Source organism: Mustela lutreola, chromosome 6 (assembly GCF_030435805.1).
Source record: "Mustela lutreola isolate mMusLut2 chromosome 6, mMusLut2.pri, whole genome shotgun sequence".
Lineage (NCBI taxonomy): Eukaryota > Metazoa > Chordata > Mammalia > Carnivora > Mustelidae > Mustela > Mustela lutreola.
In genome coordinates this window covers 43,335,643-43,360,794 of record NC_081295.1, presented here as the reverse complement: position 1 = coordinate 43,360,794, position 25,152 = coordinate 43,335,643, and the positions used below count along the sequence as shown (strand labels likewise).

Sequence of the window (25,152 nt, the reverse complement as noted above, 5' to 3'; positions counted from 1 at the left end):
AGAAGAGGAGTATAAATAAGATCTGCCTTTCCTTGGACCACCTGGACCCTTCTCCTCCTGGACCGTCCCCAACAAAGGGCTCTGGACGCGGGATCCGTGTCCACACCACCAAACCCATAGGCCAGGCTTATAGCATGGACAGCGCTGCCCTCTAGTGTTTGCAACCGGGAGCCCTGACAGCACCATCCGCTCCAGAATTTTTCTTTTACAGCCTAAGCAAGACCTGAAGCACCTCGGAGCTCCGACCCTCGAGTTGTCCTCCGCAGCCACCGCCCGCATTGCACCCCGGCTCACCTTTTCGTCCCTCCCACCCCCTTCCCCGTTCAGTGGCGTCCTGGGTGCCTGCAACCTGCCGGGTGATTCAGTAGACTGCCCCCTGCTCCTGTTCTTGTTCTTGTTCCTGCTCCTGCTCCGGCTCCTGCTCCTCCTCCTCCTCCCCCTCCCCGCTCTCGCTCTCGCCTCCTCTTCCAGTCGGGGCGCCCAGACTTCTCCAAGCGCAGCGCCACCCGGCTGCCCAGCGCGCCCCGCTCCTGGCTCCTTCTCGCGGCAGCCTGGGGGCACCGGCGCGGGCAAAGGACGCTTAGGGGCCCTCGCCCCCTGAGCTCAGCGTGCCCCAGAGCCGGATGTTGAGAGAAGCTGTGCTTTGATAAAGCTCGGGAGAGCACCGAGCGTTTTCGGAGTGAGACTTCGGCAACCAGCGGGACGCCCCAGGTCACCCAGTGCGACGCGGCTGCACGCACGGTCCACAAGGTGAGGGGCGCACGCTGCCGGGGAGGACCTCGGCTTCCCTGCTCACCCCCTCCTCGGGTGAGGGGCTCAAGCGCTGCTTTAGGAATTTTTGCCCCCTCTGAGGCGCAAAGGCAGCGTGGGTGGAGGGCACGGGGGGAGCTAGACTAGGGGGGTCGCCTGGGCACTTGCCTGCCCTTGGACCCTCTTAGTGAGGAACGCATTTCTCGGTCAGACAGCCCTCAAATGTGTGAAGCTGAGCGTCGACATTGTGTATAACTGTGGTTTGAGAATTTTATCCTGCTTCCTGGCAAAAGGATTTGAGGCGGCTTAAAGATGAAATGAATGTGGGAGGGGTGCCAGGAGAAAAAAAAAACTTGAGTGGAAATCACGCGGAGATGGGTGTGCGGCGAGGACCGCTAGAGGACGAGGTGATTTCAAAGCCAAGGCTGATTGAAAAACCTTTGATTAGAAAGGACGGTGTGGTTTCTCCAGCCCTCAGAAAATAATGATGTGCTTAGTCCTGATAAAGGAAATACCCAGGTGGGCAGGTGATGGGGTTGACTCATTTTCTTAAATTACAGAATAAACCTGGAAAGTGAGAGTTGAGACAGGAAGTTTGGTCTTTAGCTATTTCCACCCAGTACTGCAAGGTGAGAGACTGGCCTCCTGCTTAATGAAGACGAAAGGGCATCCAGGCTAAATGGAAGGGGTTCCTGCTCCTATCACAGGATGAACATGGTTTCGCATAGTTAAAATATATATACTTTAGTATTTTTTTATTTTGGGGGGCTGTGTCCAATTTTGGATTCAACTCAACCCTGCTCGTCCTTGAGTTTGGAGGATGAGGCGGAGGGTGTCAGCATCCCAGGGTGTCAGCATCCCAGGATGCTTCTTCCTAACCTTCCTCACTGTCCTTCCCTGCCTCCTGCACCAGATCTCTCTGAGCCCAGGAGGGAATAATAGATGGTCAAATAAGTTGGGGCGGGGTGTTTTCCACAAATATGTGGTGTTCACCTACCATTCTTCTTTTACCCCAAACTCCAACAGTTTATGCTCCTATTCTGAACTTGACATTACTCTGTGTCACATTTTTCTGTGGTTATACATTTGGATATAATGTGCCTGACCTTAACCACCCAGCGTGATCCATAAATCTGAGGTTTTCCTGACTTAACAGTTTGGAGAGCAGGAAGCAGGGGCCTGGGTCTTGTTGCCTGAGCAGCCTCTTCCATGGGGAGCGTATTGGAAATACCTCTAAATACATGTTTGAAATACAGAGAGGAAATCATGAGCCAGCCTTTCTGCACTTGCTGGTGCACTTGTATTCTTGCTGAATTAAATGAGATGACCCGTCTTCAACAAATAAGTGAGCAGAGGCTTTTGAGGCCCACTGAACAAGTGCAAAAAAATATGCCTGCCTGCCTTTCTCTTCCCTTCAGAACTTTAACTCCTAGACCACAGAACCGTGAAAATGAAGCAAGCCTCCTGAGTGGGACTCGGTTCAATTTCTGCACCATGTTTAAAGCAAAGTGTGTTGCTTATTTCTGAAATTACATAGCACCTCCACAATGAACCATTTTGCTGCCTAGAGGTGGGAGAAGTTCTTCTGCCCAGATATTTCATCACTAGAGAACGATACAGAGAAACTCATTCAAATCCTGACTCATCATTGTTGATAAAACTTAACTATTATGTCATCATCACCTGATATGGGCTTTTGAAACCCAGGGACTGCTACAGATCTCTGTATAAATTGAGACTTGTAATGACAGAGCCGGAAAGGAGCTCGATAAATCACGTAGCCAAAACTCTGGTTCTCGGGGTCTTGACAAATGCATGCCTAAATATTCCTTTAGATGGTAATTGTTCCTTTCATAAAGATTTCCAGGGATGAAAACTTCACAGACTATTTTTATATTAAAAAGTGTTCAAATTGACCATTTATATCTACCAGCTGGCAAACTTAAAATTCCACAGGAATCAACATCACCAGCAGTAAACTCAAGTTTGCATTTCCTCTTCTGCCCATGGGGACTTTATTTGGGGCCATATTCCTAGGCCAGGTGCTTCTGAGTATCCTCACAGACACACAGTTCTCTTGGGCACATGTTCACATATAAACCACGACTTCCCTTGATACTCACCCCGATAGCCCCTTTGTTCGCTGTTTCGGTACCTATTAAAACATTTGCTCTCCATTTCTTCTTACTGATGCCTGGTCAGCATCAATTATGTAAATAAATTACTTTTCTTTTGAGGTAAATAACCAAGTCAGGATGTCTCAGAGAGAGTATTTAGGAAGAAAGAAAATCTAGGACACACAGCTAGCTCAGGTGACACTGCAATATATTCCCATTCCCTGCTGTTTGATGAGATTATTATTGGAGAGCAAAGTGAGATCATCACCAGCAGCATCTTGCCTGAACTGGCTAAAGCTCCTTCCCATCAGCATATTACACCACCACAACCACCACCACCAAGAGTCCAAGGCTTCAGATCAAAAATATATCCCTCTACAGAAAACAGTAGACCCTGACCATTGGGTTATCTTCTTATGGCTCAAACGTCTGATTCCCTAGACCTTGCCTTTATGCACATGCCATTTTTTTTTTCCACGTGTCTGTGGTCCTTCTTAGAATTTTATTTCTACACTACCTTTTACAAGTAAAAGATCTCAAGCTAATATTTTAATAGGGGGAGATCTTTCCTCCACTTCTATAGGCTTATTTACATGAGACAATAAGCTTGAAGATGCTCAAGACATGAGTTTTAACCAAATGGGGATTTATTGTTCATACCATATGCTCTCAAGGCCATCTCAGGGCATCTTATGCTGCACCGTCCTTTTTTCTCCACCTCCCACATTTTTCTACGTATGAAATTATATGAATATTAATTTCAGGAAAACACTAACGATAAGTATGCTCTATGAGCCGGGAGGGAGCAGATGGGTAGACAAGGAAAGAGAAAAGGGGAGCAGATGGGTGAATAGGAGAGAGAAAGGGGGAAATGGGACAGCTCTTCAGAGTGGCTAACTACTCCCTTGTTTCCTCCTCCCTGAGTCGTTGTGGGGTCCCTACAGCCTGGGGCCCAGGTGAGTGAATTTACCAAAGTCTATCCTCCTGGGAGCGCAGGGACTTTCATCAATAGCCCATCTACCTGTCAAAATTTAGTATCCTTTCCCACATTTTGTGGATTAAGAAACTAAGGACCAGAATTTATAAAGATCATTTAGTCAATTTGGCATACTCCTAGATCACAACAAATTGATAAAATCCTTGAGAATTCTATTTCTAATAAATACAGTTTGACTCTAATCTTGCTTTTCATTCTTAGTATTCTCTCTCTCTCTCTCTCTCTCCCCCCTCTCTCCTTTTTGTTTTGCCCACTATGGATTACCTGATTCACTATGGATTACCTGATTCAGTATCGTCCTTATTCTAAGAGATTTCAATTCTTTTATGTCATGGTTTATTCTCCTAAGACATGACAAATGAAAAATAACCTAGCCAGCAGAAAACCTGTGATAGGTTCATTGTTAGAGCTCTCTCCTGTTGGTCAGTTCTCAATACATGCAGTTGTAGGATTAGGAAGACAAAATCCTTTAGAAAAAGCTATGAAACCTAATTCTTCTACATCTGGATCATTTTAAAGTACAAGTTGTAAGAGGAGTGAGCATCTCAAGATTCTAGTTATCAGGACAGACCAGATGGAAGGTCTTTATGAAATCTGGCATGAGAAAGAAAGCATTTTTATAGCAAGAAGGTAATATTTTGAAAAACAGGAACCAATAGAAGCAGCAGCTTGCAGTTCTAAAACTCTCAGATCCTTCTAATGACCCCATCTACCTACAGTGCTCAAATAAAGTAAAACCAGACCCCATGAAATGTCTTTCCTGAGCTGCAGCTGTTCTTTATCCCTTTATCAGATAATGGGTATGTGGTGATATTTCCAAGGGATCTGACTTAAACATTAAAGTATGAGTTTTGTTGGGACAGCTTGCCCAAGAAAGTCACATTTGTGTCAAGACTTGTATTCTTGGGAATTGGAGACAAGTCAGAGTGTCTTTGGGGAATAAACTCCACCAAATGGATAATGACATTTATAGGCCATACCACTCAAAAAGTGACTTCAGCAACACTACCCTAATAATGACCAGAGTTACCATAGGCTCATTCATCTGCACTAGTGGGAAGGAAAAGGAGGAAGGAGCTAACAAATGCTGAGTGTCTGCTATGCTTCAGGAACTGTGCCAAGAACTGCACGTACATTCTTATATTTCATCCTCACAAAAGCGCTGTAGGGTAAGTGTTATCAACCCCACAATTATCACCCCGCATTCATTCATTAAAAACCTGTATTTATCACTCAACCACCTGCCCTGCTGTCCCTTTCAGGGAGAGGCAAAAAATTCAGATTAAGTGAAGTCAACATACACGAGGAGAATACCTAGAGAGGTTTGAGAAATGTGCTTGTCATTGAGGGGATCTTATGAATTTGGACTTTACCTTATAGGCCTGAGGGAATAATTACAGGATTTGTAAATATGTTTATTAAGACTAATGTTCATACAGGGAGACATACAAATCATAGTTGTTACTTTTCTCTAAGTGAACATACCCATGTCACTAACCACCACCAAGATAAGAAGTGGAATATCGCCACAGCACAAGTCCCTCCTGTGTTTACACCCAGTCGTGACTTCACCCTCCCTAAATGTACCTCCCTGCATTCCAACATCACAGATTATTTTGAGCTTTATATCTATATAAACTGTGTAGAATGTTACCTTTCATGATTTGGTTCGTGTTATATTCGTGAGACTTGTTCATGTGGATGGTTATGCTAGTAATCTGTTCATTCATTGCTGTTGTTATACAGGACTGTGTTTATGAATGTGCCACAGGGAAATGGGTTGTTGCCAGGTTTTTGCTATGATAATGCTTTATTATGGTATTTTAAGCTGCTGACCAAAATAATCAGGTTGGTATTATCAAGACCTCCCTCTCGCTCCACACTATGGAGTGGGAGAGAGTAAGTGTGGAAGAAGCAGTTATTGTGAGAGCCCAAGCCAAGGTAGTAGCAGTGGACATGGAGAGAGTGAAACAAGCACAGGATGAGTTAAGGCTACAGTGGGAAAAGGAAATGATAAGATGCAGATATTAGACAGAAACAGATCTGTGTTTGAAAGAAGCACTTTGTTTCTCCTCTGGCTCCCACCATTGTCCCTTTCTCCTGTGAAAGCGCCCCTCACACCCCAAACTGTAATGGTTAGTCACCTAAAAAGAAACATGAACTGCTTCATGTTTCCTGAACTGTTGACCTATGAATCATTTGCTTTTCCCTTCAATTTGTCTCACAATTACCTAAAAAGAAGGAAATGGTAATGAATCAGCTAAAACTTTGGCTTACCTTATAGGGTACAAGACAGAATTCTGGGCAAGAGAATGGAAGTAAACAAAATAGAATGCAGACAGCCTAGTCTTGTTCTGGTTGGTCCAAGAGGACGGATCTAGTTAACAACACGTGCAGAGAAGGAGATTGCAGCACTTGGTGGAAGAGCTGTCTAACACTATCTGAAACACAGACTGTGGGGGTGGGGTGCACTCTGCAGCACTGGGAAGTACAGCATGCCTGGGAACATGTCCTAGGTTGGGTTCTCCATGCTCTAAGAGAAACATAGTCCAAGATGAGGTTTATCGTGCTTGATGTTGATTAGGAAATGTCCTTGAGAACCACACTGAATGGGTGGAAGGAAACAGGGTGGACTGAGGGAGAAACTGAGCTGCAGAGTTGATCCAACAATAGCCTCAGCCAACCCTGTAGGGAGTCTGAACTACAATGATCCATCAAAGTTGTCCCAAGCTAGACCAAAAAGGTCAGACTTTCCAACCCCTTCCTCCCTCAGGCGCTGATTGTGAGCTGCCCCAGGAAGAGCAGTGTCTTAGGAGAGACAGCTCTCTACAGCCAAGGACATCCTAGAAGGGGCAGACAGCTAAAGGCTGTCCTGACCCAATCTCAGCAGCTGGCTACAAGCTCCTTCTTGAAAGAGAGATCTGGGCAGTATGCCTCTGTGTCCATCTCAGGACATTTGCTTATTTGGACTTCAGCTACAGGGGATTAAGTTAGACAACCTTCCAGGTGCAGCCCAACTCTGAGACCTGCATGTACTTATTTCATATATCCAGGTTTCCAAGTCACTGTGGAGTTTACAGACTGTTGTGAATAATTTGCCATTTCACCTTTAGTCTTTCCTCCCTCCCATTTCAGCAAGTAAATATATCACTTGAACCACTGCAAGTGGGTGGAAGGCAAGAATTCCTATAAACCTATGAGGTCCCTTGATGCAGAATTTCTCATGAGAAGGTAGAGAGGGTATCCTGCCAACTGTCTTCAGAAGGAGCTTTTTAAATAATCATAAAGGGTCTGTGTGTGTGTGCATGTGTGTGTTTAACGCTCGAAACAGACTTCGACTTTGCCATAACTGCTCCTTTTATGATCGACCTGCACGACATCTGACATATAACAGAAAAACTGCTCATGGATAAACCTCTCCTTCGTATCTCTGTGTTCAATTAAGCAACATAGTACCCCACAAAGGGATTTTGTGCAGTACTGGGGAGACTCCTGCTCTCACATCCGACACAGCAGCTCCTGAGCTGGGGATGCTGCCTCTGACCTAATGATTCACTCCATCTTTGCCTTCAGTGCTGAGGCTGCTGCTCCCGGCTTTACCACAATTGTATTTAGTGAACGGCTACCGAGAGCCACTCCACAAAATTTCTATGGCCCAGAAAGGGCTAAATTACGCTATTTTCTGCATCCATCCCAGTTCCTTCCTGGGTTGTTATTTTGTTTTTTTCTCCCACAGTTTGGTCCCCTTTCAGAAATAGTTTTTATATCTGCAAAAGCATCATTATAAAAGAAACATAACCTTTTAAGAAAACGTCACTAGTTTTTTTGGCCTTCATTGTATTAACATTCTGTAAGTGTTCTTATTTAATTCCCCACTTTGCTTCTGTTGATTGTAATATTATGCTCTCCCTTCACTTTGTCCTAATCACGTAAAGTGATTTTGCTCTGTGCCTCAGTTGTCCCATCTTTATTTTTTTAAAGACTTGTTTTCCTTTTTTTCTTTTTAAGATTTTATTTATTTATTTGACAGACAGATCACAAGTAGGCAGAGAGGCAGGCAGAGAGAGAGGAGGAAGCAGGATCCCCGCTGAGCAGAAAGCCTGATGTGGGGCTCAATCCCAGGACTCTGGGGTCATGACCTGAGCCGAAGGCGGAGGCTTTAACCCACTGAGCCACCCAGGCACCCCAATTTGTCCCATCTTTAGAATGTGCATGACAATTCCTGCCTTAGAGACCTATAGTGAGGAGGAAAGAAAAGTGCAACATAAGCCATGAAGAAATGATAGGTATTATTACAATTATCATTATTATTCCTGTGTGTGGTGTTGTACAAATAATCCTGACCTGAACTGAGGTGAAGAATATGGTCCTGGCCTTGGAGAAAATAGAGATGGGTCCAGACCAAGTTCCATTGCCCTGAACCCTGTAGACAAGAATTTTTTCTCTTTTATTTACTAAACATTGACTCAGGTCATATATATCCTCAAGCCCCAGAGAATGTTTTTGCTGGGGCACCTGTGTGGCTCAGGTGGTTAAGTGTCTGCCTTTGGCTCAGGTCATGATCTCAGCGATCTTGAGACCAAGCCCCATACCGGGCTCCTTGCTCAGCGGAGAGGCTGCTTCTCCCTCTCCAGCTCCCTAGTGCTTGTGTTCCCTCTTTTGCTACCTCTCTGTCATAAATGAATAAACTTTTTTAATATTTTTAAAATTAAAAAAAAAAAAAGAATGCTTTTGCCTGCTACTTTCTCCAACCACTGAATCTCCACACCCTGAATCCACTCACAAATCCCTTCTTTATATGCAGGACAAGAGACTGGTCCTAGGATGTGACTCTGGAGTTCCATTTGCAATAGTTCTGCATCTAGAAAATCATGATTTGTGCTTTCTATAATGGTGCCTCTCAAATCTTAGTGTGGAGAAGAATTGCCTGGAAAGCATGTTAAACCTCATGTTCATGGTCCCCACCTGCAAAGCTACTAATCAACAGAGCGGGGTGAAGCCAAGAATTTAAATTTTTCACAAAATCCCAGGGGATGGTGATGGTGGTCGTCTGCAAACCACACTTTGCATAGCAGAAGATCTATGGGAGTCAGCAGGACACACAAAATTAATGTTTTTGTTACAGCCAGAGAAACAGAAAAATATGCAAAGGAACTTATCTCAAGGAAATCCAGACCTGATTAGAGACATGTAATCTTTAAGCAAGACAACATGCTGCTGACATGTTGCCAGTATTTTATTACCAGAGTCCTCTTTATGGGGGAGACAAACTGCCTTTAAAAATAGGAGCAAGAGCAAGAGGGTGCCTGGGTGGCTCAGTGGGTTAAGCCTCGGCCTTTGGCTCAGGTCATGATTTCAGGGTCCTGGGATCGAGTCCCGTATCGGGCTCTCTCTGCTCAGCAGGGAGCCTGCTTCCTCCTCTCTCTCTCTCTCTCTCTCTGCCTGCCTCTCTGCCTACTTGTGATCTGTCAAATAAATAAATAAATAAATATCTTTAAAAAAAAAATAGGAGCAAGAATATCACATCGACCACATGATGACCATCTCAAAGGGAACCAAAGTTTACAAAATTCAATATATGATCATAATTTTTTAAAAACTGGTAAACTAGGAATAGAAATAGGATTCTTAGTTAACTAGAAATAGGAAGGAACAGCTTTTTACATTAAAAACATCTTTCTCGGGGCACCTGGATGGCTCAGTGGGTTAAGCCTCTGCCTTCAGCTCAGGTCATGATCTAAGGTCCTGGGATTAAGCCCCGCATTGGGCTCTCTGCTCAGCAGGGAGCCTGCTTCCCCATCTTTCTCTCTCTGCCTGCCTTTCTGCCTACTTGTGATCTCTCTCTCTGTCTAATAAATAAAATCTTTAAAAAAAAAAAAAGAACATCTTTCTCAAACTATAGCCAACATCATGCTTATTAATAAAACCCTATACAGATAAGACACCATTATTTAGCACTCCTCTGAGCATTCTAATCAATGCAATAGAAAGAAAGAAAAGAAAAGAAGTGACATAAATTTATAAATACTGATCATACAGTAGCTATCTTATTACTTACAGATGATATGATTATCAACTAGGAAAACATAAGTGAATAAATGAAAATGCCATTAAAGAGTATGTGGAAATTCAATAAGATGTCTAGCTATAAAATACTCAAAAGCCAATAGGTTGCCTGATTAGTAACAATATAATTGTAAGGATTTGTACTAAGCCTGCAAATCACTGGACAGAAAACAGACCTAAGATATGTAAAAAGATTCTGTCAGGTGTCAGAGTCCAAGAAAAATAAGAATTGAAAGCCCACCTCATCTGAACAAGATGGAGAAAGAGGCCCCTGCAGGAAAGGACTCCACATTCCAACCCATCCCTATGAATTCTGTAATATTTATTCCTCCACGATTCCTGACGACACAGTGGAGTGTTGTAATTAACTCTCTCCTATATTACTGAAAGTGAACAAGAATAGTATACTTTAAACTTAAGTAGCTTACATCTTAAAACTTAATTATAGTACACATTTTAATGTTGAACTCTGTCCTGCTCAAGGAAATCTTTGTCACCTGCATGAGAAGTTGGCGTTTAGTAGACCATGAATCTCTCCAGAAGTATTGTCCAGCACAATTTAAGTAAACATTCAGGGAAAGAAGAAGGGTTTCCTTTTTCATTATGTTTTCATTTGATCATTCTGTCCCTCTCAACCTAACTCAGTTCCTTACACAAATGCTTTTTAAAAATCAAGTATTAAATGTGATATTTAATTAGTAATTAGCAATTTTGCAAATAAATGAACAAGATACTCTCACATTTTTTAGCATATTTTACTTCAAAGATTGTAAACTAGTAAAACAATGTCATCTCCTGACCCTTCTGTGACATGATAGAGCCTGTTTCTAAGGCCATCTGAGGCCTTAATTTATGCCCAAGGCATTAGAAGACCAAAATGTACTTACCCTAGGGTTTGGTCGCACATATATAAATGGAGCACCTTACAAGAAGGGTTGAAAAATGACTCTAGAGGAAACAAAAGTCTCAAAGCTCACAAGACCTGATTAGGTTTTCAGCTTGGTAGCAGAGGCAGTGCTCCTGCGATGCAGATGGGAGCAATTTTCTCCAGCACCTCCATGGCAATTTATGCCTTCATACCAAAAAGATATGTCAGGTCCCACTGACTTCTGGATAATCTCTCACATCCCTTCAAGTGTATTAAGCGCTTCTTTCACAGACACACATAACACTGATGTGCATTTAGTTAATAGCTGATGGTTCTGTAATATTGTTATTACACAACATACATTACTGTTATAATATAAAACATGAGTATTTGCAGCATATGGTCTGTCTGTTTCATAAAAAAGGAGCATGAATCTAAGGGTGAGAAAGCACAGAGCAGAGACGGAGACTCTGAAGGGCCAGGTGAACATCCCCACATCCTGGCTGTGTGAGCTGTAGGTTTGTCATCACCACAATAAGACAGTAACACCTGCAGTACCTCCCTAGACCCCTTTTAGGAAGGTTCCTCAAATCAAGTGTGCTGTTGGAATTTGTCCTTCACATCATCCCTGTGTTAAGTCAAACCACATCTTGTCTTACTCCGAGGAGGCAATTCAGCACAGGGCTCACGTTCTGCTGTCCAGTGAGCCAGGAGCTCTGCCACTTGCTATTTGCTTTGGGGAAAATTATTTCACCTCTCTAAACCCTGATTTCCTCATTTGCTAGACATGGCTGGCATGACAGTACTACATCATAGAGCTATTATGAGAATTTAAAATGTGTGTTAGTTACCTGTTGCTGCACAGATTACCCCAAAACCCAATGGCTTAAAACAATAGACTGATTTTCCCACACTTTATGTGGACTGGGAATCTGGGCATGGCTTAGCTGGCTCCACTGGCTCAGGTTTCTCACAAAGCTGCAATCGAAGTGTCAAGCAGGAGTGCAAACATCTTGAGACTCAGCTGGGGGGAAATATGCTTCCAAACTCATTCATGTAGCTGTTGACAAGCCTCAAATCTTAGCTGGCTGCTACCTGGAGACTTCAGTTCATTGCTACATGGACCTCTCTACAGGGCTATTCACAGAGCTTGCTTCTCCCAGATGTTACAACTTGCTTTCTCCAGAGCAAGGGCTGAGAGTGAGAGATTCCAAAACATAAGGCACAGTGTTTTTGTAACAGCCTCAGAGGTGACATCCCATCACTTCTGCAGTATTTCATTCATTAGAGGGAAGTCACTAGTGCCAACCCATACTCACAGGGAAGGAGTTACACAAGGGCAAGACATACCAGGAGGAACAGATTATTGAGAGCCACCTTAAAGCTGTCTGGATAAGGAAGATGTGGTCCATATACACTATGGAGTATTATGCCTCCATCAGAACGGATGAATACCCAACTTTTGTATCAACATGGACGGGACTGGAAGAGATTATGCTGAGTGAAATAAGTCAAGCAGAGAGAGTCAACTATCATATGGTTTCACTTATTTGTGGAGCATAACAAATAGCCTGGAGGACAAGGGGAGATGGAGAGGAGAAGGGAGTTGAGGGAAATTGGAAGGGGAGGTGAACCATGAGAGACTATGGACTCTGAAAAACAATCTGAGGGTTTTGAAGGGGCAGGGGGTGGGAGGGTGGGGGAACCAGGTGGTGGGTATTGGAGAGGGCACGGATTGCATGGAGCACTGGGTGTGGTGCAAAAACAATGAATACTGCTACGCTGAAAATAAATAAAAATTTTTAAAAAATAAAAATTTTTTAAAAAGCTGTCTACCACAAAATGATAGTATACTAAAAGCTGTTTGATAAGGACTCAATTCACTATCAGTGGCTATTACTACCTCAGTACTGTTCTTAGACTGAAATTAGATAATCTATGTAAAAGAAATTTGTAAAATGAAAAATCAAAACAAAAATCAAGATTTCGTTAGGTTTTTTTTTTTTTTTTTTTAGTTTTTGTTTAAATTCTAGTTTAAATTCTAGTTAAATTTTGTTTAAATTCTAGTTAGTTAACATAGAGTGTACTATTAGTTTCAGTTATACAATATAGCGATTTAACACCCATACCACACCTGGTGCTCATCACAAGTGTGCTCCTTAATCCCCATCATCTATTTCATCCATCCCCTCAACCCACCTCTCCTCTGGTAACCATCAGTTTGTTCTCTATAGCTAAGACTCTGTTTCTTGGTTTCTCTCTCTCTTTCTTTCTCTCTTCCTCTCTCTTTTCCCTTTGCTTCTTTGTTTTGTTTCTTAAATTCCACATATAAATAAAATCATATGGTATTTGTCTTTCTTTGACTTATTTCACTTAGCATAATACACTCTAACTCCATCTATGTTATTGCAAATGGCAAGATTTCATTCTTTTTTATGGCTGAGTTGTGTGTGTGTGTGTGTGTGTGGGCGTGCGCATGTGGGCCAGCCACATCTTTTTTCTTCATTCATTAGTTGATGGACATTTAGGCTGTTTCCATAATTTGGCTATTGTAGGTAATGCTGCTATAAACATTGGGGTACATGTACCCCTTAGAATATGTATTTTTATATTCTTTAGGTAAATACCTAATAGTGCAATTGCTGGATCAAGGGTAGTTCTATATTTAACTTTTTGAGGAACCTCCATACTGTTTTCCACAGTGGCTACACCAGTTTGCATTCTCACCGACAGTGCAAGAGGGGGTCCTTTTTCTTCACATCTTTGCCAACACCTGTTGTTTCTTGTGTTCTTGATTTTAGCCATTCTGACAGGTGTGAGGTGCTATCTCTGTAGTTTTGATTTGTATTTCCCTGATGACGAGTGATGTTGAGCATCTTTTCATGTCTGTTGGCCATCTGGGTGTCTTCTTTGGAGACATGATTGTTCATGTTTTCTGCCTATTTTAAATTGCATTATTTTGGGGTTTTGAGTTGTATAAGTTCTTTATATATTTTGGATACTAACCCTTTATCAGATGCCATTTGCAGATATCTTCTCCCATTTTGTATGTAATCTGCTTTTTAGTTTTGTTGGTTGTCTCCTTTGCACACAGAAACTTTTTATTTAGATGTAACAGAAAGAGAAATTAAGGAATCAATCTCATCTACAATCCCAATTAGAATTAAAAACAATGAGAAACCTAGGAATAGAGATGTCTGGGTGGCGCAGTTGGGTAAGTGTCTACCTTTGGCTCAGGTCATGATCCCAGGATCCTGGGATGGAGTCCCACAATCGGCTCCTTGCTCAGCAGGGAACCTGCTTTTCCCTCTGCCTGCCACTCTCCCTGCTTGTGCTCTCTCTCTCTCAAATAAATAAATAAATAAATAGAATCTTGGGGGGGGGGGGGCGGGAAAGATACCTAGGAATAAACCTAACCAAAGAAGTGAAAGACCCGTACTTTGAAAAATGTAAAACACTGATGAAAGAAATTGAAGGGGCGCCTGGGTGGCTCAGTGGGTTAAAGTCTCTGTCTTCGGCTCAGGTCATGATCTCAGGATTCTGGGATCGAGCCCCCCATCGGGCTCTCTTCTTGGTGGGGAGCCTGCTTCCTCCTCTCTCTCTCTGCTTGCCTATCTGCCTGCTTGTGATCTCTGTCAAATAAATAAATAAAAGCTTAAAAGGAAAAAAAATTTAAAAAAGAGAAAGAAATTGAAGATAACACAAAGAAAATGGAAAAACGTTCCATGCTCATGGGTTGGAAGAAAAAATATTGTTAAAATGTCCATACTACCCAAAGCAATCTACACATTTAATGCAATCTCTATCAAAATACAGATAGTGTTTTTCACAGAACTAGAACAAATAATCCTAAAATGTATATGGAATCACAAAGACCCCAAATAGCCAAAGCAACCTTGAAAAAGAAAAGCAAAGCTGGAGACATCACAATTTCAGGCCTGTAATCATCAAGACGGTATGGTATTGGTTTGAATTTTCTGCTATTATATCATGTGCTGTAGAATTGGGCACACATGTGAAAATATTCTTCTAGTATTTAATCAAGCTTTATAGTGATTGAAGAAAGAACTCACAAAACAGCCTTTTGAAGTAGTCAAATACAACCAACTCTTGATTACCTAAAAGAGTGTTTTATGTTTGATTCTTGTGCTATCTACATTTCGTCTCTCACTGTATAGTGACACAAATTGAACAGGTACAAAATACATAAAGGTTCATTCAACTCACTTTAAGAGGTTATTTTTCCTTTGCTTAAAAACATCTCCATATTTTCATTGTAGAAAATATGGAGATAGAGAAAAGTATACGGAAGAGAATTTAAACTACTTCTGTTCCCACCAGCAAGAGATTGCCACTATCAATTTCTGCCTCACTGCTTTTCCTTTATATGGATAGAAATTTTTTAAATAAAATTAGAAACATACTTTGCATTTTTTGATTTCTACATTTTTCCAATTAACATTATATCTTTAATATTTTCACATATAATTAAATATTCCTTTAAAAAACATCACTTCTAGTAAGTATATAAGATTCTACTCTATGGATATTCCATAGATTTTGCTAATCATTACTACTGGACTTTTGGGTTATCACCAGGGGTTTTTTTAATACTGTAAATTATAATGTAAACAAAAGTTTTTACATAAATCTTGTTCTTTATGATTCTGGTTATTTTAGTAAAATTTCTATAGCAAAAGAGTTCTTGAAGTCATTAGGAGGAAATAAGGTTTGGTAATTTAAGTGTGGATAGGATCTATGTATACCCCATGGCCTTTTCTTAACCCTCCCTGCCCTCTCCCCTTTGGTAGAAATTTAGAGGCTTTATTTCTGGAAATGGTCAAAGCAACAGTCTAATTGGGGTCTGTCATATTTTTGTCCACCCAGCATCCATCCTTGTCCTCTGGTAATAGTGGCCTGATTTTCCCTGAGGAATCACACCTCTTCATTCTCAGTTCATATGGTTTAGGTCAAACTGAATGTATGCTTTGCTCCAAAAGTTACATGAGACCTAGACCGATCACAATATCTTACCCAGGCCACTGTGTTTTGTTCAGGGATGGCCCATGATCCAGAACAGGCCAGTCAGTCAGTGAAACTCAGGTTGGATGTTTATCAGTACCATCAAGGCAATCTGTCTGTACTGGCTTTGGAAATTTGAGGATTTATGCCTGGAACTGCTGAGACCTAATTTAATGAGAGAAACTCCCAAGGATTAAAACCTTACACAGAGTAAAGAAGAAATGGAATGAGATTCTCGATTTCTGCTGTTTGGATTTCTGCATCCACCTGTGCCTGACCCCCTGCAGACACTGGAGTTTCATGAGCAAATACATTCCTGTTTTTGCACAAACCAATTTAAATGTATTTCTGCTGTGTGACTTTGAAAGGATCTTCACTAATCCAGAGATCTTACACTCTCTATTGATGAAGATTCGTTTTGGTTAAAACAGTGTATCTACATACTTTATAACTTTTTGAATTGTGGTTAAGGCAAATTCTGGAACTGAACCCTAGTTCCATTGCTCGCTGTGTAGCTAAGGAAAAGTTACAAGACCTTTCCCCACCTCAGTTTCCCTACCTTATCCCCCAGTGAGAAGAATGCTAATACTTACCTAGGAGGGACCTTGAAAGGTTAAATAAGTTGATATGTAGAAGTGCTTAGAACAGTGCCTGACACCTCATAAGTACTATGTGTGTGCCTGTTGCTGCTGCTGTTTTTGTGTTTTTTGTGTTTGGGGGTTTTTTTGTTTTGTTTTGTTTTGTTTTGTTTTTGGTAGGTAGAAGGTGAAACACAGAAGAATAAATTTCACTCATGCAGAGATTTATCCGAAAGCTTATATTCAAACTTAAATCCTCTCTCGTCTCTGCTTGGTGTGCCTTCTCAAAAGATGGTGTGGTTAATATCATCATCTTTGTGACAGAAATTTAAGCATTAAAATTTGAGAGGGTTTCTGTCCACATATTTGAATATTTCTGTGAAAAGCATTTGAGAGAGGTCTGAAGCCCACAAAATAGGTGTAGCTTACAGCAGTGACCAGACCCTATTGGTAGAACTGTAGGTTATTACAACTTGTAACTGAATGGCTTTTATTATAATAAATTCAATTAAATTTATTGTTAAAGTTATTTATTTAATTTTAAAGTTATAATGCATTTTAATATAATTTCTATTTAACAAGTGACTGAAAAAGAAATAGTTGGTACCTCTTTCAGTTGTTTTTTTTTTTTTTAAATAAAATATACCTTCCCACTAAACCAATTGCTCTTGTAAAATGCTTGAGTCATTTGGCTCTCAGTTAGTAGGTTCCCAATACCTTCTGAGTGCTGGGTGGACATGTTTGCTGGAGGAGGCAGCTGGTCTTTCCTAAATGTAAATCAGATTTCATCATGTCTGGCTTGGAGAGAACATGGCATATGGCAAATGAATACACAGCTGCCTGGTGAATTTTTCCACCAAGAATTGGTCTAATACTTAAATGCAGAGTGAATAAAACATTTTCTAAGTAAGAATATTGTGTTCAGGGGTGCCTGGGTGGCTCAGTCAATTAAGCATCTGATTCTTGGTTTTGACTCAGGTGATGATCTCAGGGTTCCACACTCAGTGTGGGATCTCTTGTGAGTCTCTCCCTCTCCCTCCTCTCTTGCTCCTCCCCAACTCGAGTGGGTGTTGGGTACTCTCTTTAGTTGTCTACATTGATCAAGCTCACCTGAAAATCACTTCTCAGTCCTTAATTTTATACTTCCCCAACAGAGCGTTTGGAGTATTTGTGTTTTTCTTTTCATGAAGTCCTCTTAAGTTTTTTTGCTTAGACTCCAAAGTAGGAAATTAAATTTAAATAATACTACTTTCAAACTAGACTTCTGAAAGCTTCCATACATCATCATTAAATCCAAATTGGTATTTTTTCCCTTAAAAGATGCAACTTTTAAAACCAGGGTCATTTCCTATGTGAATATAACTATATTGATTTATGAACTCCAGGAAGAATTACCACTAGGGAAAAAGACAGACTAGGGGAGCATTGGCTGTTAAGCAGAGAAAACATTTTAAACTGATAGTTAATGTTCCTCTTACCGCATGTTGAAGATTGATGAAGAATATATTCAAAACTCAAATCACTAAAAGAAGAAAATAATAGATATGTCTATTTAAATATACCCTGGGAAATTGAAAAATGTTTTTCTAAGCATAATATAAATGGGATAATGCAAATAGTGTCAACTGAGTTTGAAGTGGCACACAGTATTTTTGGCTCCCAGATTGAGTACTGTGATAAGTAACAGAAAATAAAATAGAAACTATATATAGCCAGGCATTGGCAAATATTCTCTCATACAATTTTAAAGAAATTAAGAATAACTGCTCCCTTTATTGATTTGAATTTTCCTTAGTTGATGCTCTCTTGATTACAAGTAACAGGTTCCCCCTTCCAATTAGCTTAATCATTATGGGAATTTATTAGAAGACACAAGCATATTTGGTGGTAATCCAAGAGCCAGAAGTAGCTGCTAGGAAGTTATCAGGAACCTGGGACTCAGGATGTATGTGTTTCCCTCCAACCCCCTTCCCCTTCTCCCTGTCCTAAACTGGATTTGTCTTTCAGTGCATCTGCAAGCATGTAGCCAAATGAAGGTGTTCCACAGCAACTTAGTTTAGATGTCCAGGTTGAAATAACCCAGAAAGAAGACCACTAAACGTCTCTTGCTTGAAGTTCCAAATTTTTAGAAGAGACTGACTGGCCCAGCTGTAACTAGGTGTCTACCCCTGGCCCAATCAATGATAGCCGAGGGTAAGTTTATGGAATGGAAACATGATTGCTGAGAATCTAAACCTAGCAGGAGGGAACAGTGTGCAGAAAAAATGAGGATATGGGTTATAGATACACTCCCCTAAAAGTTGCAAAAGTTGTCTCTCTATTCTTCCTTTGGCTGACACATACACACACACACATGCACACACACACACACACACACATGCACACACACATGCAGACACACACACACACAAATACACCTATATTTATTCCTCTTCATTTAGAAGTATCCCTGCCATACGTGATTTAACTATCTTACATTGAACTATGCTCTTATCCACCTGCTCCGATAGTCTAACAACTGAGACCAAAAATGTCATCAATAGGCCCCTGTCTTCATAGTGAATGATTTCCAGATTTGTCCATTTTACTTCTAGGTCAGACTCAATTTTGTTCAGACAATGTTCTTTTCCATTCTGCAATGCAATGCTTAACTGGCAAAATTAGGAAGCTATCAGAACCACAAATGCTCCCACATAGAAAAAGATGCAAGAAGCAAGAACAGTCACTGCGACACCACATATTGGTTGTCAGACCACAGAATATATTGCATCCCACAGGACAAGGATTACAAGTTAAAGGGTAGGATAAACACATTTTTGTGGGCATCCACTGGTGTTGGGCTGGGTTCTTTGCTTAATCAACTGCTTTACTACCTCATAATGCAAATGAAGGAATTCTTTGGGTATGCCACTCTGAGTGACTCAGCCAATCAGTTCCACATTCTTTCTATAGCTTTGTTAATTATAGCCTTCTCTATTGATACAATTTCTCTTTTAGTGACGATTCTTTAGATTGCAAGTACAAATATACACAGATACAAAGCCACACACTTCAAGTTAGCTTAGGGAAAATTTTAAGTTAGAAGTTTACTGGCAGGGGGCGCCTGGGTGGCTCAATGGGTTAAGCCGCTGCCTTCTGCTCAGGTCATGATCTCAGGGTCCTGGGATCGAGTCCCGCATCGGGCTCTCTGCTCACCAGGGAGCCTGCTTCCTCCTCTCTCTCTCTGCCTGCCTCTCTGCCTACTTGTGATCTCTCTCTGTCAAATAAATAAATAAAATTAAAAAAAAAAAGAAGAGATGTATCAGTTAGATTTTACTGAGTACAAATGACCCCCAAACTAAATGACAAAAAACAACATCCTTTATTTAACTCACTTTTGAAAATTGGCTGGATAGTTTTTGTGGCCTCAGCCGGTCTCTGCTGAGATGACTCATGCATGGGCACACAACTGGCAGGTTAGTCACAATTCTATCTAGTATGTTTCACCTTTCTGGGGGTCGGCAGGCTATCAGCCATTGCAAAGGAATCAGGTTGACCATGTAGTTCTCAATATCCAGGAAACTAGATGAGATGTCTTCACATGGTGGTCACAGGATTCCTAAAAGAGCAATGGAGGAAAGGGCAAAGCTCTTGAGACCCAGACTGAAAATTCACACAATTCTATTTCTGTCATGTTCTGTTGGTCAAAGTAATTCATAAAGTCATCCTAGACTCAAGGAATGGGGAAACAGATTCACCTCTCGATGGGTGCTGCAAAATATTATGGACATTTTTTCAGTCTTCAGTGAGTGATATTTCAAGCAAGTCAAAGATAATATGTATAGCCAAACATCACTGGAACTGGGAACTGTAAATCCCCCAGAGCCTAGGATATTTCAGTTTTTCTTCAGGCTGTCTGCCTCTTATCATATAGTTTCTTGCTCTGCTTCTATACATAAGACAACTAACCTTATTCTGTGACTTTCTTCTTTTCGATGTATATATGTAAGACCTGAGAGGATAGTCCTATTATTCACCAGTGAGCATGCATTCAATTCAAGTGACCTACACAGACAACAAAACAGTGTCTTTTGGTAACCGATGGGCACATATTTACCCAGTTCACCCACTATGTCTGGGTAGAAAGCCACAGAGGAGACACAAGATTGGTGGGAGCCCACCCTGTGGAAGGAGGTATGGGATCCTTCTCAGAGGATGAGAGCCAGGAGGCACATTATATCCCAGTGTGTAATGACAAAGCCTGTGTGCCATGAAAAGGACAACCCTTCAAATGATATAAGTACTCTATTACCAAGTCAGTAGCAAGCAATTGCAACAACAACTGAAAACAAGCCTGTCTTTTTCTTTTATCCCTTCTGAATCTGAAGTACTCTCTTTTCTTTTAAAAGGTTGATAAACAGTATTTAATGGGAGTTAAATTTCATCTGCCGCATGCTTTTTCTCATTTATTTTTTCCCATTATCTTATCAGGGGCACATGCCCTATTGAAAGAAGTATTCCAGAGCACCACCACAGGACACGTCTAAGAAATGAGCATAGCATAAACCAGAGCAAATAGAATATCCGCTTCCTAATAGCAAGCTTGATTTTCAGGAGCTTCCCTGAGCCACATCTTACAACTTCATCACACTTACCTACAATTTCTAGAGGTCCAACAAAGAATCAACTTCCCTCGCAGTCTTTTTGGGGCAAACTATATCTCTTGCTGGCACCACTGCTATTTTCTACAGAGTGATTGAGAGGGAACATGGGTTCCATGCATGTTATCTTCCCATCGGCACTTACCAATCATGTGACCTCTAATAGGGCCTCCTCTCTGTCAACTTGTCACATGCAAAATTTAGGTTTAAATATCTGTTCTCTCTCGTACTTCATATGTTGGTTATTAAGATCAGATGAGATCATGTCTACATGTGGTAGCACCTTGAAAACAATACAGTGTTCTACATATCAGAAGAAATGGAACTTCTCTAATAGGTATTTGGTAGTAAGACCAATTTTCACAGTCATTTTATGCCCATTCTCATCACACAGAAGTTAAAATCCCACCTCAGAAAACTAGAGAATGCTCATGAAAGAAATTGAAAAAGACACAAAGAAATGGAAAAATGTCCCATGCTCATGGATTGGAAGAACAAATATTGTGAAAATGTCTATGCTACCTAGAGCAATCTACACATTTAATGCAATCCCTATCAAAATACCATCAATTTTTTCAAAAAAAAAAGGAAAAATAATCCTAAAATTTATATTGAACCAGGAAAGACTCCAAATAGCCAGAGGAATGTTGAAAAAGAAAACCAAAGTTGGCAGCATCACAATTCCAGACTTCAAGGTCTATTACAAAGCTGTAATCATCAAGACAATACGGTACTGGCACAAAAACGTACATATAGATCAATGGAACAGAGTAGAGAGCCCAAAAATGGACCCTAAACTCTATGGATAACTAATCTTTGACAAAGCAGGAAAAAATACGCAGTGGAAAAAAGTTTCTTTAACAAATGGTGTTGGGAAAGTTGGACAGCCACATGCAGAAAAATAAAACTGGACCATTTCCTCACACCATACACAAAAATAGACTCAAAATGGATGAAAGACCTCAATGTGAGACAGGAATCCATCAAAATCCTTGAGGAGAACACAGGCAGCAACCTCTTCGACATCAGTCATGGCAACTTCTTAGAAACATTGCAAAGGCAAGGGAAGCAAGGGCAAAAATGAACTATTGGGACTTCATCAAGATCAAAAGCTTTTACACAGCAATGGAAACAGTCAACAAAACCAAAAGACAACCATCAGATAAAGGACTAGTATTCAAAAATCTATAAAGAACTTCTCAAACTCAATACCCACAGAACAAATAATCCTATCAAGAAATGAGTAGAAGACATGAACAAACACTTCTGCAAAGAAAACATCCAAATGGCCAACAGACACATGAAAAAATGCTCCACATCACTCAGCATCAGGGAAATACAAATCAAAACCACAGTGAGATACCACCTCAAACCAGTTAGAATAGCTAAAATTAACAAGTCAGGAAATGACAGGTGTTGACAAAGATGCAGAGAAAAGGGAATTCTCCTTCGCTGTTGGGAATGCAAGCTGGTGCCGCCACTCTGGAAAACAGCATGGAGGTTCCTCAAAAAGTTGAAAATAGAGCTACCCTGTGACCCAGCAATTGCCCTACTGGGTATTTACCGCAAAGATACAAATGTAGTGATCCAAAGGGGCATGTGCACCCAAATGCTTATAGCAGCAATATCCATAATAGCCAAATTATGGAAAGAGCTGAAATGTCCATCAATGGATGAATGGATAAAGAGGAGGTGGTACATATATACAATGGAATATTATGCAGCAATCAAGAAAAAAAATGACATCTTTGCCATTTGCAATGACATGAATGGAACTAGAGGATTTATGCTAAGCAAAATAAGTCAATCAGAGAAAGACAGTTATCATATGATCTCACTAATATGAGGAATTTGAGAAACAAAACAGAGGATCATAGGGGAAGAGAGGGAAAAATGAAACAAGACAAAACCAAAGAGGGAGACAAACCATAAGAGACTCTTAATCTCAGGAAACAAGCTGAGAGTTGCTGGAGGGGAGGGGAGCGAAAGGGATGGTGTGGCTGGGTGATGGACACTGGGGAGGGTACGTGTTATGGTGAGGGCTATGCATTGTATAAGACTGATGAATCACACACCTGTACTCCTGAAACAAATAATACAATGTATGTTAATTTAAAAATATTTAAAAAAAAAATCCCACCCTGGAAATGTAGGTGACCACATATAGAATTTTTGCTTACCACCCCAGGAGGCTGCTGCCTCTAGCAAAGTTTTTTAGGCTTTTCCTCCTAGCCTTCCTCTTTAAGGAGAAACACTTGAATAAGTCCATCAGAATAAGGCCAAAGGTGTCTGAATTTAACAAAGTTTGGTTGTCCTAGAAAAAGCCTCCAGAAAACTTGCCAGTGGATTCAAAGATGGTTTGTCACACTGGCCTACTTTAGAAGCCCTTTGACATTTTTCATAATTTTCTCCTAAATTTATTATTATTGTCTTCTGTTATTTTATTTGAATTTTTCTCTAACAGATCATGTGTTCTCATCCTTGATGTTACTCCTGAAGTGTCAAGAAGACTCACAAAATGCTAGAACATTTTCAAATTATGTTCTGGTTTTAGTAACTTTCCCCATTATTTTTCATTCTTATAGTTAAAATTTCCCCCCCTAATATTTTATTTTGATAAATGTCAAACCTAGAGAAAAGTTGAAAGACTAGTACAATGAGCATGAATATATCCTTCTAGATTCTCTAATTATTAACATTTTCCCACATTTGTTTTCTGACTTTCTCTCTTTCCTTCTCTCTTTATTTAGATGATAGATAGTGATATAGATAGATAGATAATATAGATATACAAATTAAACATAAATATATTATACATATTGATACATGTCTATATATATTTATACACACACTCATATGTATAGGTTGTACTATTTGAAGTGACAAGATGTTCTGGGCTCATCCTGGACTTAACTCTACATCAGTTTGGAATCATCTGTTTCTCCAAGGAGTACTTGTTTCTTTTAATGGAAAACCGTATTTATAAACCACAATCTGAGCTTTAAGAGCACTTGTTACTTGGGTGTCATTACTTCTAGACCTATTTATTTATTAGGTTTTATTTATTTATTTGAGAGAGAAAGTGAGCGCATGCGCAGAAGAGAGTGAGAGGAAGAAGCAGACTCCCTGATGAGCAGGGAGCCCTACATGGTGCTCAATCCCACAACCCTGAGATCATGACCTGAGCCAAAGGCAGACACTTAACTGACTGAGCCACCCAGATGCCCCAATTCTAGGCCTTTTTGGTGAACAGAAATAGGGCATGCATTGTGTATTTATGTTTAATTTATATGTCTGTGTCTGTCTTTCTCTCTCTGAGAGAAGGAATAGGCTGGTAAATCAATACGGGAAAATGTCAATAATTGGAGAACTAGGAAAACAATTTTAATTATGAGATTATATTGATGTTTCCAATTCAAATCAAGCACCCTGGAGGTTATTCTCACCATCCCCTGCTTCATATTTGTATGTATCTCCCTTCTTTCACTGGGAGAACTCTCCTGTAGTTCCAGCTACATTCAGGTATTACTCATGTGTTCTGTCCTGCAGTACACACAAAATAGTTTCAAAATATTCAACCAAATACTACTGCTAACAGTAAACTTTTAAGGTCAATATTTCTCTGCAGTTCCTTTTCTTCCCTTAGAATATATATCATTTTGTATTATAGAGCATGTGTCACTATATTATCAGTTTATGTACATTCATTTCTATTTACAATAAACTTCATAATTTGCTTTTTCCATTATTTTTCAATTAATTTTTTAAAAAGATTTTATTTATGTATTTGACATACAAAGATCACAAGTAGGCAGAGAGGCAAGCAGAGAGAGAAAGGAGAAAGCAGGCTCCCCGCTTAGCAGAGAGCCCGATGCGGGGCTCGATCCCAGGACCCTGAAATCATGACCTGAGCGGAAGACAGGCTCAACCCACTGAGCCACACAGGTGCCCCAATTAATTATTTTTTGAACACAAAATATTGACTGACTTCAAAAGCCAAAATATATTTTCTCAAAGTATACTCAGAAAAGTAATTATACCTATTCTTTACTTCATCCTCACTTAGCCCCCACAGGTAACAATTTATATTTGTTTAATTAAACAAATTAAACAA

At 40.5% G+C, this 25,152-nt stretch overlaps 1 protein-coding gene across 1 annotated transcript in view; it reads left to right on the top strand.

Annotated features, from left to right (window-relative positions):
- The first annotated feature begins 234 nt into the window (after positions 1-234).
- Positions 235-25,152, top strand: part of HTR1E (5-hydroxytryptamine receptor 1E) — a 91,584-nt gene continuing 66,666 nt past the window's right edge. Inside the window, exon 1 of the mRNA XM_059177143.1 lies at positions 235-750. The gene's annotated coding sequence lies outside the window, so the exon portion shown is untranslated. The remainder of the gene's footprint in view (positions 751-25,152) is intronic.